The sequence below is a fragment of the Hyla sarda genome, unplaced genomic scaffold (assembly GCF_029499605.1).
Source record: "Hyla sarda isolate aHylSar1 unplaced genomic scaffold, aHylSar1.hap1 scaffold_2684, whole genome shotgun sequence".
Taxonomy (NCBI): Eukaryota; Metazoa; Chordata; class Amphibia; order Anura; family Hylidae; genus Hyla; species Hyla sarda.
The window spans coordinates 5,192-19,822 of NW_026609379.1; the positions used below are offsets into that span (position 1 = coordinate 5,192).

Sequence of the window (14,631 nt, forward strand, 5' to 3'; positions counted from 1 at the left end):
ATTTAGGATAGAGGTTAACCATGTTGCGGTGGGAATTGCTAAACTAAAAATTAATAACAGAAATACAGTTTGCCCCCGAGGTTCCAAAGCACAGAATGCACTTCAGATCAACAGCCGAAGCATCGTAGGGGGACCCATTCTAATGGAGACAATGTCCTCCACCCGTTTCCACAACATTGAGGGGCCACTCAAAGAAAGGGGCAGTCGAGCTTGAGCCACAGACGGTTGTTTCCATTCTGTATTTCTGTTTTATAATCAACATAATGTATTTTTCATAGTTTTAAATGGCAATAATCAGTTATAGTATGTGATTTATTACATTAACTTATAGATTTTTCTTTACAGTACAGTTATGTCTTAAATCTGCGGTCAGTCTATTGAAAAAGGGATTACAACAAATAAAAAACAGATATTAGAAATCATAAATGTTCCCAATCTCTGTACCTGAGAAACAGTTGTGTTATATAAGAAGCTGTCTATAGACGATATACTTATTAAAAACACATATATCTTCATGTATAAGGTAGAGACTATGACATCTCTGCAGGTCTAGATGTTATATCTAGCCTGATTGTTATCAGTAATTAATATAAATATTAATTACCTGTCTCTTTGTTCCTTTCCTGCAGCTGACGGGGGTATAGGTCCCTTTCACCCTCTCACCGGGCATTAATCACCTATAAAAAGACACAGGTATGATGACATGTCCCTTATACATGCTACAGACGCTAATATATATATAACACTCTAGGGCCAGAACTACTTGTCTCAGGGATTATAAAACCGCATTAGAAAAAAGAACAAAAGAAAAGATGGAACCCATTGAGATATAGATGATAGGGATTTTTATTTCTATTGTAGTGCAGTGTATTATCCCTCCCAGGATGATGTTGACAGACACTATTGTTAGGTTTTTGGGGGTTTTGTGTTTGCAATGTTTGGGGTATGTGTTATTTTTTGTTTCTTTATTTATAAATTTTAAGGGTAATATATGTTTTTTTATTTTTGGGGAAGGGGGCAGGAGCAAAATATTTGATAAATTATTATTGTTTATTTGTTTTTTAATAAAAAACTGTTATTTTTTTGTTATTATTATTCATCAACTTCATCAATATTTTATATATTTTTATTTGGCAAAATATTTCTTGGAATGTCTTTTATCAATTTTGTGCAGAAATTTAGGATAGAGGTTAACCATGTTGCGGTGGGAATTGCTAAACTAAAAATTAATAACAGAAATACAGTTTGCCCCCGAGATTCCAAAGCACAGAATGCACTTCAGATCAACAGCCGAAGCATCTTAGGGGGACCCATTCTAATGGAGACAATGTCCTCCACCCGTTTCCAGAACATTGAGGGGCCACTCAAAGAAATGGGCAGTCGAGCTTGAGCCACAGACGGTTGTCTCCATTCTGTATTTCTGTTTTATAATCAACATAATGTATTTTTCATAGTTTTAAATGGCAATAATCAGTTATAGTATGTGATTTATTACATTAACTTATAGATTTTTCTTTACAATACAGTTTTGTCTTAAATCTACGGTAGGTCTATTGAAAAAGGGATTACTACAAATAAAAAACAGATATTAGAAATCATAAATGTTCCTAATCTCTGTACCTGAGACATGATTGTGTTATATAAGAAGCTGTCTATAGACGATATACTTATTAAAAACACATATATCTTCATGTATAAGGTAGAGACTATGACATCTTTGCAGGTTTAGATGTTGTATCTAGCCTGATTGTTATCAGTAATTAATATAAATATTAATTACCTGTCTCTTTGTTCCTTTCCTGCAGCTGACGGGGGTATAGGTCCCTTTCACCCTTTCACCGGGCATCAATCACCTATAAAAAGACACAGGTATGATAACATGTCCCTTATACATGCTACAGACGCTAATATATCTAACACTCTAGGGCCAGAACTACTTGTCTCAGGGATTATAAAACCGCATTAGAAAAAAGAACAAAAGAAAAGATGGAACCCATTGAGATATAGATGATAGGGATTTATATTTCTATTGCAGTGCAGTGTATTATCCCTCCCTGGATGTTGTTGACAGAGACTATTGTTAGGTTTTTGGGGGTTTTGTGTTTGTAATTTTTGTGGTATGTGTTATTTTTTGTTTCTTTATTCATAAATTTTAAGGGTAATATATGTTTTTTTATTTTTGGGGGAAGGGGGCAGGAGCAAAATATTTTATAAATTATTTTAGTTTTTTTTGTTTTTTAATCAAAAACTGTTATTTTTGTTGTTATTATTATTCATCAATTTCATCAATATTTTATATATTTTTATTTGGTAAAATATTTCTTGGAATGTCTGTTATCAATTTTGTGCAGAAATTTAGGATAGAGGTTAACCATGTTGCGGTGGGAATTGCTAAACTAAAAATTAATAACAGAAATACAGTTTGCCCCCGAGGTTCCAAAGCACAGAATGCACTTCAGATCAACAGCCGAAGCATCGTAGGGGGACCCATTCTAATGGAGACAATATCCTCCACCCGTTTCCACAACATTGAGGGGCCACTCAAAGAAAGGGGCAGTCGAGCTTGAGCCACAGACGGTTGTTTCCATTCTGTATTTCTGTTTTATAATCAACATGATGTATTTTTCATAGTTTTAAATGGCAATAATCAGTTATAGTATGTGATTTATTACATTAACTTATAGATTTTTCTTTACAGTACAATTATGTCTTAAATCTGCGGTCAGTCTATTGAAAAAGGGATTACTACAAATAAAAAACAGATATTAGAAATCATTAATGTTCCCAATCTCTGTACCTGAGAAACAGTTGTGTTCTATAAGAAGCTGTGTATAGATGATATACTTATTAAAAACACATATATCTTCATGTATAAGGTAGAGACTATGACATCTCTGCAGGTCTAGATGTTATATCTAGCCTGATTGTTATCAGTAATTAATATAAATATTAATTACCTGTCTCTTTGTTCCTTTCCTGCAGCTGACGGGGGTATAGGTCCCTTTCACCCTCTCACTGGGCATTAATCACCTATAAAAAGACACAGGTATGATAACATGTCCCTTATACATGCTACAGACGCTAATATATATAACACTCTAGGGCCAGAACTACTTGTCTCAGGGATTATAAAACCGCATTAGAAAAAAGAACAAAAGAAAAGATGGAACCCATTGAGATATAGATGATAGGGATTTTTATTTCTATTGTAGTGCAGTGTATTATCCCTCCCAGGATGATGTTGACAGACACTATTGTAAGGTTTTTGGGGGTTTTGTGTTTGCAATGTTTGGGGTATGTGTTATTTTTTGTTTCTATATTTATACATTTTAAGGGTAATATATGTTTTTTTATTTTTGGGGAAGGGGGCAGGAGCAAAATATTTGATAAATTATTATTGTTTATTTGTTTTTTAATAAAAAACTGTTATTTTTGTTGTTATTATTAATCATCAACTTCATCAATATTTTATATATTTTTATTTGGCAAAATATTTCTTGGAATGTCTTTTATCAATTTTGTGCAGAAATTTAGGATAGAGGTTAACCATGTTGCGGTGGGAATTGCTAAACTAAAAATTAATAACAGAAATACAGTTTGCCCCCGAGATTCCAAAGCACAGAATGCACTTCAGATCAACAGCCGAAGCATCTTAGGGGGACCCATTCTAATGGAGACAATGTCCTCCACCCGTTTCCAGAACATTGAGGGGCCACTCAAAGAAATGGGCAGTCGAGCTTGAGCCACAGACGGTTGTCTCCATTCTGTATTTCTGTTTTATAATCAACATAATGTATTTTTCATAGTTTTAAATGGCAATAATCAGTTATAGTATGGGATTTATTACATTAACTTATAGATTTTTCTTTACAGTACAGTTATGTCTTAAATTTGCGGTCAGTCTATTGAAAAAGGGATTACTACAAATAAAAAACAGATATTAGAAATCATAAATGTTCCTAATCTCTGTACCTGAGACATGGTTGTGTTATATAAGAAGCTGTCTATAGACGATATACTTATTAAAAACACATATATCTTCATGTATAAGGTAGAGACTATGACATCTTTGCAGGTTTAGATGTTGTATCTAGCCTGATTGTTATCAGTAATTAATATAAATATTAATTACCTGTCTCTTTGTTCCTTTCCTGCAGCTGACGGAGGTATAGGTCCCTTTCACCCTCTCACCGGGCATCAATCACCTATAAAAAGACACAGGTATGATAACATGTCCCTTATACATGCTACAGACGCTAATATATCTAACACTCTAGGGCCAGAACTACTTGTCTCAGGGATTATAAAACCGCATTAGAAAAAAGAACAAAAGAAAAAATGGAACCCATTGAGATATAGATGATAGGGATTTATATTTCTATTGCAGTGCAGTGTATTATCCCTCCCAGGATGATGTTGACAGAGACTATTGTTAGGTTTTTGGGGGTTTTGTGTTTGTAATGTTTGGGGTATGTGTTATTTTTTGTTTCTTTATTCATAAATTTTAAGGGTAATATATGTTTTTTTATTTTTGGGGGAAGGGGGCAGGAGCAAAATATTTTATAAATTATTTTATTTTTTTTGTTTTTTAATCAAAAACTGTTATTTTTGTTGTTATTATTATTCATCAGTTTCATCAATATTTTATATATTTTTATTTGGTAAAATATTTCTTGGAATGTCTGTTATCAATTTTGTGCAGAAATTTAGGATAGAGGTTAACCATGTTGCGGTGGGAATTGCTAAACTAAAAATTAATAACAGAAATACAGTTTGCCCCCGAGGTTCCAAAGCACAGAATGCACTTCAGATCAACAGCCGAAGCATCGTAGGGGGACCCATTCTAATGGAGACAATGTCCTCCACCCGTTTCCACAACATTGAGGGGCCACTCAAAGAAAGGGGCAGTCGAGCTTGAGCCACAGACGGTTGTTTCCATTCTGTATTTCTGTTTTATAATCAACATAATGTATTTTTCATAGTTTTAAATGGCAATAATCAGTTATAGTATGTGATTTATTACATTAACCTATAGATTTTTCTTTACAGTACAGTTATGTCTTAAATCTGCGGTCAGTCTATTGAAAAAGGGATTACTACAAATAAAAAACAGATATTAGAAATCATAAATGTTCCCAATCTCTGTACCTGAGAAACAGTTGTGTTATATAAGAAGCTGTCTATAGACGATATACTTATTAAAAACACATATATCTTCATGTATAAGGTAGAGACTATGACATCTCTGCAGGTCTAGATGTTATATCTAGCCTGATTGTTATCAGTAATTAATATAAATATTAATTACCTGTCTCTTTGTTCCTTTCCTGCAGCTGACGGGGGTATAGGTCCCTTTCACCCTCTCACCGGGCATTAATCACCTATAAAAAGACACAGGTATGATGACATGTCCCTTATACATGCTACAGACGCTAATATATATAACACTCTAGGGCCAGAACTACTTGTCTCAGGGATTATAAAACCGCATTAGAAAAAAGAACAAAAGAAAAGATGGAACCCATTGAGATATAGATGATAGGGATTTTTATTTCTATTGTAGTGCAGTGTATTATCCCTCCCAGGATGATGTTGACAGACACTATTGTTAGGTTTTTGGGGGTTTTGTGTTTGCAATGTTTGGGGTATGTGTTATTTTTTGTTTCTTTATTTATACATTTTAAGGGTAATATATGTTTTTTTATTTTTGGGGAAGGGGGCAGGAGCAAAATATTTGATAAATTATTATTGTTTATTTGTTTTTTAATAAAAAACTGTTATTTTTGTTGTTATTATTATTCATCAACTTCATCAATATTTTATAAATTTTTATTTGGCAAAATATTTATTGGAATGTCTTTTATCAATTTTGTGCAGAAATTTAGGATAGAGGTTAACCATGTTGCGGTGGGAATTGCTAAACTAAAAATTAATAACAGAAATACAGTTTGCCCCCGAGATTCCAAAGCACAGAATGCACTTCAGATCAACAGCCGAAGCATCTTAGGGGGACCCATTCTAATGGAGACAATGTCCTCCACCCGTTTCCAGAACATTGAGGGGCCACTCAAAGAAATGGGCAGTCGAGCTTGAGCCACAGACGGTTGTCTCCATTCTGTATTTCTGTTTTATAATCAACATAATGTATTTTTCATAGTTTTAAATGGCAATAATCAGTTATAGTATGGGATTTATTACATTAACTTATAGATTTTTCTTTACAGTACAGTTATGTCTTAAATCTACGGTAGGTCTATTGAAAAAGGGATTACTACAAATAAAAAACAGATATTAGAAATCATAAATGTTCCTAATCTCTGTACCTGAGACATGGTTGTGTTATATAAGAAGCTGTCTATAGACGATATACTTATTAAAAACACATATATCTTCATGTATAAGGTAGAGACTATGACATCTTTGCAGGTTTAGATGTTGTATCTAGCCTGATTGTTATCAGTAATTAATATAAATATTAATTACCTGTCTCTTTGTTCCTTTCCTGCAGCTGACGGGGGTATAGGTCCCTTTCACCCTTTCACCGGGCATCAATCACCTATAAAAAGACACAGGTATGATAACATGTCCCTTATACATGCTACAGACGCTAATATATCTAACACTCTAGGGCCAGAACTACTTGTCTCAGGGATTATAAAACCGCATTAGAAAAAAGAACAAAAGAAAAGATGGAACCCATTGAGATATAGATGATAGGGATTTTTATTTCTATTGTAGTGCAGTGTATTATCCCTCCCAGGATGATGTTGACAGACACTATTGTTAGGTTTTTGGGGGTTTTGTGTTTGCAATGTTTGGGGTATGTGTTATTTTTTGTTTCTTTATTTATAAATTTTAAGGGTAATATATGTTTTTTTATTTTTGGGGAAGGGGGCAGGAGCAAAATATTTGATAAATTATTATTGTTTATTTGTTTTTTAATAAAAAACTGTTATTTTTTTGTTATTATTATTCATCAACTTCATCAATATTTTATATATTTTTATTTGGCAAAATATTTCTTGGAATGTCTTTTATCAATTTTGTGCAGAAATTTAGGATAGAGGTTAACCATGTTGCGGTGGGAATTGCTAAACTAAAAATTAATAACAGAAATACAGTTTGCCCCCGAGATTCCAAAGCACAGAATGCACTTCAGATCAACAGCCGAAGCATCTTAGGGGGACCCATTCTAATGGAGACAATGTCCTCCACCCGTTTCCAGAACATTGAGGGGCCACTCAAAGAAATGGGCAGTCGAGCTTGAGCCACAGACGGTTGTCTCCATTCTGTATTTCTGTTTTATAATCAACATAATGTATTTTTCATAGTTTTAAATGGCAATAATCAGTTATAGTATGGGATTTATTACATTAACTTATAGATTTTTCTTTACAGTACAGTTATGTCTTAAATTTGCGGTCAGTCTATTGAAAAAGGGATTACTACAAATAAAAAACAGATATTAGAAATCATAAATGTTCCTAATCTCTGTACCTGAGACATGGTTGTGTTATATAAGAAGCTGTCTATAGACGATATACTTATTAAAAACACATATATATTCATGTATAAGGTAGAGACTATGACATCTTTGCAGGTTTAGATGTTGTATCTAGCCTGATTGTTATCAGTAATTAATATAAATATTAATTACCTGTCTCTTTGTTCCTTTCCTGCAGCTGACGGAGGTATAGGTCCCTTTCACCCTCTCACCGGGCATCAATCACCTATAAAAAGACACAGGTATGATAACATGTCCCTTATACATGCTACAGACGCTAATATATCTAACACTCTAGGGCCAGAACTACTTGTCTCAGGGATTATAAAACCGCATTAGAAAAAAGAACAAAAGAAAAGATGGAACCCATTGAGATATAGATGATAGGGATTTATATTTCTATTGCAGTGCAGTGTATTATCCCTCCCAGGATGATGTTGACAGAGACTATTGTTAGGTTTTTGGGGGTTTTGTGTTTGTAATGTTTGGGGTATGTGTTATTTTTTGTTTCTTTATTCATAAATTTTAAGGGTAATATATGTTTTTTTATTTTTGGGGGAAGGGGGCAGGAGCAAAATATTTTATAAATTATTTTAGTTTTTTTGTTTTTTAATCAAAAACTGTTATTTTTGTTGTTATTATTATTCATCAGTTTCATCAATATTTTATATATTTTTATTTGGTAAAATATTTCTTGGAATGTCTGTTATCAATTTTGTGCAGAAATTTAGGATAGAGGTTAACCATGTTGCGGTGGGAATTGCTAAACTAAAAATTAATAACAGAAATACAGTTTGCCCCCGAGGTTCCAAAGCACAGAATGCACTTCAGATCAACAGCCGAAGCATCGTAGGGGGACCCATTCTAATGGAGACAATGTCCTCCACCCGTTTCCACAACATTGAGGGGCCACTCAAAGAAAGGGGCAGTCGAGCTTGAGCCACAGACGGTTGTTTCCATTCTGTATTTCTGTTTTATAATCAACATAATGTATTTTTCATAGTTTTAAATGGCAATAATCAGTTATAGTATGTGATTTATTACATTAACTTATAGATTTTTCTTTACAGTACAGTTATGTCTTAAATCTGCGGTCAGTCTATTGAAAAAGGGATTACAACAAATAAAAAACAGATATTAGAAATCATAAATGTTCCCAATCTCTGTACCTGAGAAACAGTTGTGTTATATAAGAAGCTGTCTATAGACGATATACTTATTAAAAACACATATATCTTCATGTATAAGGTAGAGACTATGACATCTCTGCAGGTCTAGATGTTATATCTAGCCTGATTGTTATCAGTAATTAATATAAATATTAATTACCTGTCTCTTTGTTCCTTTCCTGCAGCTGACGGGGGTATAGGTCCCTTTCACCCTCTCACCGGGCATTAATCACCTATAAAAAGACACAGGTATGATGACATGTCCCTTATACATGCTACAGACGCTAATATATATATAACACTCTAGGGCCAGAACTACTTGTCTCAGGGATTATAAAACCGCATTAGAAAAAAGAACAAAAGAAAAGATGGAACCCATTGAGATATAGATGATAGGGATTTTTATTTCTATTGTAGTGCAGTGTATTATCCCTCCCAGGATGATGTTGACAGACACTATTGTTAGGTTTTTGGGGGTTTTGTGTTTGCAATGTTTGGGGTATGTGTTATTTTTTGTTTCTTTATTTATAAATTTTAAGGGTAATATATGTTTTTTTATTTTTGGGGAAGGGGGCAGGAGCAAAATATTTGATAAATTATTATTGTTTATTTGTTTTTTAATAAAAAACTGTTATTTTTTTGTTATTATTATTCATCAACTTCATCAATATTTTATATATTTTTATTTGGCAAAATATTTCTTGGAATGTCTTTTATCAATTTTGTGCAGAAATTTAGGATAGAGGTTAACCATGTTGCGGTGGGAATTGCTAAACTAAAAATTAATAACAGAAATACAGTTTGCCCCCGAGATTCCAAAGCACAGAATGCACTTCAGATCAACAGCCGAAGCATCTTAGGGGGACCCATTCTAATGGAGACAATGTCCTCCACCCGTTTCCAGAACATTGAGGGGCCACTCAAAGAAATGGGCAGTCGAGCTTGAGCCACAGACGGTTGTCTCCATTCTGTATTTCTGTTTTATAATCAACATAATGTATTTTTCATAGTTTTAAATGGCAATAATCAGTTATAGTATGTGATTTATTACATTAACTTATAGATTTTTCTTTACAATACAGTTTTGTCTTAAATCTACGGTAGGTCTATTGAAAAAGGGATTACTACAAATAAAAAACAGATATTAGAAATCATAAATGTTCCTAATCTCTGTACCTGAGACATGATTGTGTTATATAAGAAGCTGTCTATAGACGATATACTTATTAAAAACACATATATCTTCATGTATAAGGTAGAGACTATGACATATTTGCAGGTTTAGATGTTGTATCTAGCCTGATTGTTATCAGTAATTAATATAAATATTAATTACCTGTCTCTTTGTTCCTTTCCTGCAGCTGACGGGGGTATAGGTCCCTTTCACCCTCTCACCGGGCATCAATCACCTATAAAAAGACACAGGTATGATAACATGTCCCTTATACATGCTACAGATGCTAATATATCTAACACTCTAGGGCCAGAACTACTTGTCTCAGGGATTATAAAACCGGATTAGAAAAAAGAACAAAAGAAAAGATGGAACCCATTGAGATATAGATGATAGGGATTTTTATTTCTATTGCAGTGCAGTGTATTATCCCTCCCTGGATGTTGTTGACAGAGACTATTGTTAGGTTTTTGGGGGTTTTGTGTTTGTAATTTTTGTGGTATGTGTTATTTTTTGTTTCTTTATTCATAAATTTTAAGGGTAATATATGTTTTTTTATTTTTGGGGGAAGGGGGCAGGAGCAAAATATTTTATAAATTATTTTAGTTTTTTTTGTTTTTTAATCAAAAACTGTTATTTTTGTTGTTATTATTATTCATCAATTTCATCAATATTTTATATATTTTTATTTGGTAAAATATTTCTTGGAATGTCTGTTATCAATTTTGTGCAGAAATTTAGGATAGAGGTTAACCATGTTGCGGTGGGAATTGCTAAACTAAAAATTAATAACAGAAATACAGTTTGCCCCCGAGGTTCCAAAGCACAGAATGCACTTCAGATCAACAGCCGAAGCATCGTAGGGGGACCCATTCTAATGGAGACAATATCCTTCACCCATTTCCACAACATTGAGGGGCCACTCAAAGAAAGGGGCAGTCGAGCTTGAGCCACAGACGGTTGTTTCCATTCTGTATTTCTGTTTTATAATCAACATGATGTATTTTTCATAGTTTTAAATGGCAATAATCAGTTATAGTATGTGATTTATTACATTAACTTATAGATTTTTCTTTACAGTACAATTATGTCTTAAATCTGCGGTCAGTCTATTGAAAAAGGGATTACTACAAATAAAAAACAGATATTAGAAATCATTAATGTTCCCAATCTCTGTACCTGAGAAACAGTTGTGTTCTATAAGAAGCTGTGTATAGATGATATACTTATTAAAAACACATATATCTTCATGTATAAGGTAGAGACTATGACATCTCTGCAGGTCTAGATGTTATATCTAGCCTGATTGTTATCAGTAATTAATATAAATATTAATTACCTGTCTCTTTGTTCCTTTCCTGCAGCTGACGGGGGTATAGGTCCCTTTCACCCTCTCACTGGGCATTAATCACCTATAAAAAGACACAGGTATGATAACATGTCCCTTATACATGCTACAGACGCTAATATATATAACACTCTAGGGCCAGAACTACTTGTCTCAGGGATTATAAAACCGCATTAGAAAAAAGAACAAAAGAAAAGATGGAACCCATTGAGATATAGATGATAGGGATTTTTATTTCTATTGTAGTGCAGTGGATTATCCCTCCCAGGATGATGTTGACAGACACTATTGTTAGATTTTTGGGGGTTTTGTGTTTGCAATGTTTGGGGTATGTTTTATTTTTTGTTTCTTTATTTATAAATTGTAAGGGTAATATATGTTTTTTTATTTTGGGGAAGGGGGCAGGAGCAAAATATTTGATAAATTATTATTGTTTATTTGTTTTTTAATAAAAAACTGTTATTTTTGTTGTTATTATTATTCATCAACTTCATCAATATTTTATATATTTTTATTTGGCAAAATATTTCTTGGAATGTCTTTTATCAATTTTGTGCAGAAATTTAGGATAGAGGTTAACCATGTTGCGGTGGGAATTGCTAAACTAAAAATTAATAACAGAAATACAGTTTGCCCCCGAGATTCCAAAGCATAGAATGCACTTCAGATCAACAGCCGAAGCATCTTAGGGGGACCCATTCTAATGGAGACAATGTCCTCCACCCGTTTCCAGAACATTGAGGGGCCACTCAAAGAAATGGGCAGTCGAGCTTGAGCCACAGACGGTTGTCTCCATTCTGTATTTCTGTTTTATAATTAACATAATGTATTTTTCATAGTTTTAAATGGCAATAATCAGTTATAGTATGTGATTTATTACATTAACTTATAGATTTTTCTTTACAGTATAGCTTTGTCTTAAATCTGCGGTCAGTCTATTGAAAAAGGGATTACTACAAATAAAAAACAGATATTAGAAATCAAAAATGTTCCTAATCTCTGTACCTGAGACAACGTTGTGTTATATAAGAAGCTGTCTATAGACGATATACTTATTAAAAACACATATATCTTCATGTATAAGGTAGAGACTATGACATATTTGCAGGTTTAGATGTTGTATCTAGCCTGATTGTTATCAGTAATTAATATAAATATTAATTACCTGTCTCTTTGTTCCTTTCCTGCAGCTGACGGGGGTATAGGTCCCTTTCACCCTCTCACCGGGCATCAATCACCTATAAAAAGACACAGGTATGATAACATGTCCCTTATACATGCTACAGATGCTAATATATCTAACACTCTAGGGCCAGAACTACTTGTCTCAGGGATTATAAAACCGGATTAGAAAAAAGAACAAAAGAAAAGATGGAACCCATTGAGATATAGATGATAGGGATTTTTATTTCTATTGCAGTGCAGTGTATTATCCCTCCCAGGATGATGTTGACAGAGACTATTGTTAGGTTTTTGGGGGTTTTGTGTTTGTAATGTTTGGGGTATGTGTTATTTTTTGTTTCTTTATTCATAAATTTTAATGGTAATATATGTTTTTTTATTTTTGGGGGAAGGGGGCAGGAGCAAAATATTTTATAAATTATTTTAGTTTTTTTGTTTTTTAATCAAAAACTGTTATTCTTGTTGTTATTATTATTCATCAATTTCATCAATATTTTATATATTTTTATTTGGTAAAATATTTCTCGGAATGTCTGTTATCAATTTTGTGCAGAAATTTAGGATAGAGGTTAACCATGTTGCGGTGGGAATTGCTAAACTAAAAATTAATAACAGAAATACAGTTTGCCCCCGAGGTTCCAAAGCACAGAATGCACTTCAGATCACCAGCCGAAGCATTGTAGGGGGACCCATTCTAATGGAGACAATGTCCTCCACCCGTTTCCACAACATTGAGGGGCCACTCAAAGAAAGGGGCAGTCGAGCTTGAGCCACAGACGGTTGTCTCCATTCTGTATTTCTGTTTTATAATCAACATAATGTATTTTTCATAGTTTTAAATGGCAATAATCAGTTATAGTATGTGATTTATTACATTAACTTATAGATTTTTCTTTACAGTACAGTTATGTCTTAAATCTGCGGTCTGTCTATTGAAAAAGGGATTACTACAAATAAAAAACAGATATTAGAAATCATAAATGTTCCCAATCTCTGTACCTGAGACACAGTTGTGTTATATAAGAAGCTGTCTATAGACGATATACTTATTAAAATCACATATATCTTCATGTATAAGGTAGAGACTATGACATCTCTGCAGGTCTAGATGTTATATCTAGCCTGATTGTTATCAGTAATTAATATAAATATTAATTACCTGTCTCTTGGTTCCTTTCCTACAGCTGACGGGGGTATAGGTCACTTTTATCTTCTCACCGGGCATCAATCACCTATAAAAGACACAGGTATGATAACATGTCCCTTATACATGCTACAGACGCTAATATATATAACACTCTAGGGCCAGAACTACTTGTCTCAGGGATTATAAAACCGCATTAGAAAAAAGAACAAAAGAAAAGATGGAACCCATTGAGATATAGATGATAGGAATTTTTATTTCTGTTGTAGTGCAGTGTATTTTCCCTCCCAGGATCATGTTGACAGAGACTATTGACAGGTTTTTGGGGGTTTTGTGTTTGCAATGTTTGGGGTATGTGTTATTTTTTGTTTCTTTTAGCATGGCATTGATCAGTGTTATTGCCACTCAACTGCTCCTGCCTGGATCTCAGGCATGGAGCAGTCATTTGGCGATCGGACAGCGAGGAGGCAGGTAGGGATCCTCCTCGCGTCCTGCAAGCTGTTCGGGACGCCACGATTTTATCGCGGAGGTCCCGATCAGCACCATTGAGCTAACCAGCAATGTTTACTTTCCTCCTATGGTCAGTGAATTAAACAAAAAAGGATCCCTGAAGGTTCCAGGGTAATAGTGCAATATCAACCTTTAAGGGGTTACCCCTTCTGGGGAAAACCCTTACTAGAAGCCCCCCTAAAACTTTTAAACTTTATTCAATTCACAAACTAAAAAGCTACCCTTATGAAACACACGGTTTAAAATTATCGGCGGTGTCACAGAAGTTTTTATGGGAATGGAAAACCTCTCCTACCTACTAAGTTTCTGTTAACTCTCTCAACAATTAATATATATTGTGCACTATGATCTGTGCACTAGTAGGTGAGTTTGCATGCTGCATTAACATTACTAACAGTGAACACACGCTGTATTAAAACATGGCTAGCCTCTTCGACGTTTCGCTGAATAAACCAGCTTGGTCAAGGGCTTTGAGGCTAATGGTGCCCCGGACGCAAGGTAGGCTTTATATAATCTCACATTGCGTTCATTTCCTGTGCCGTGCTATCGCCAATCAGATGGCCGCACATCACAATCTTGTGTCCCGCTATTGTTGTGTAC

At 34.0% G+C, this 14,631-nt stretch overlaps 2 long non-coding RNA genes across 4 annotated transcripts; both read right to left on the minus strand.

Moving 5' to 3' along the window:
* Positions 1-602: 602 nt before the first annotated feature.
* Positions 603-6,558, minus strand: LOC130324948 (uncharacterized). Of its 2 annotated transcripts, XR_008869850.1 has the most exons (4): positions 6,484-6,558; positions 5,309-5,381; positions 2,958-3,030; positions 603-677 (listed from the first exon to the last, which is right to left on the minus strand). It is a non-coding gene; the product is annotated as an uncharacterized LOC130324948 (long non-coding RNA). The 2 variants fall into 2 exon arrangements; XR_008869851.1 differs by lacking the exons at positions 5,309-5,381; positions 6,484-6,558 and adding an exon at positions 4,133-4,151.
* A 2,273-nt stretch (positions 6,559-8,831) lies between these two features.
* On the minus strand, positions 8,832-13,611 carry LOC130324947 (uncharacterized). 2 transcript variants are annotated; one of them, XR_008869848.1, is made up of 4 exons: positions 13,537-13,611; positions 12,361-12,433; positions 11,187-11,259; positions 8,832-8,906 (listed from the first exon to the last, which is right to left on the minus strand). It is a non-coding gene; the product is annotated as an uncharacterized LOC130324947 (long non-coding RNA). The 2 variants fall into 2 exon arrangements; XR_008869849.1 differs by lacking the exon at positions 8,832-8,906 and adding an exon at positions 10,009-10,082.
* Positions 13,612-14,631: the final 1,020 nt, after the last annotated feature.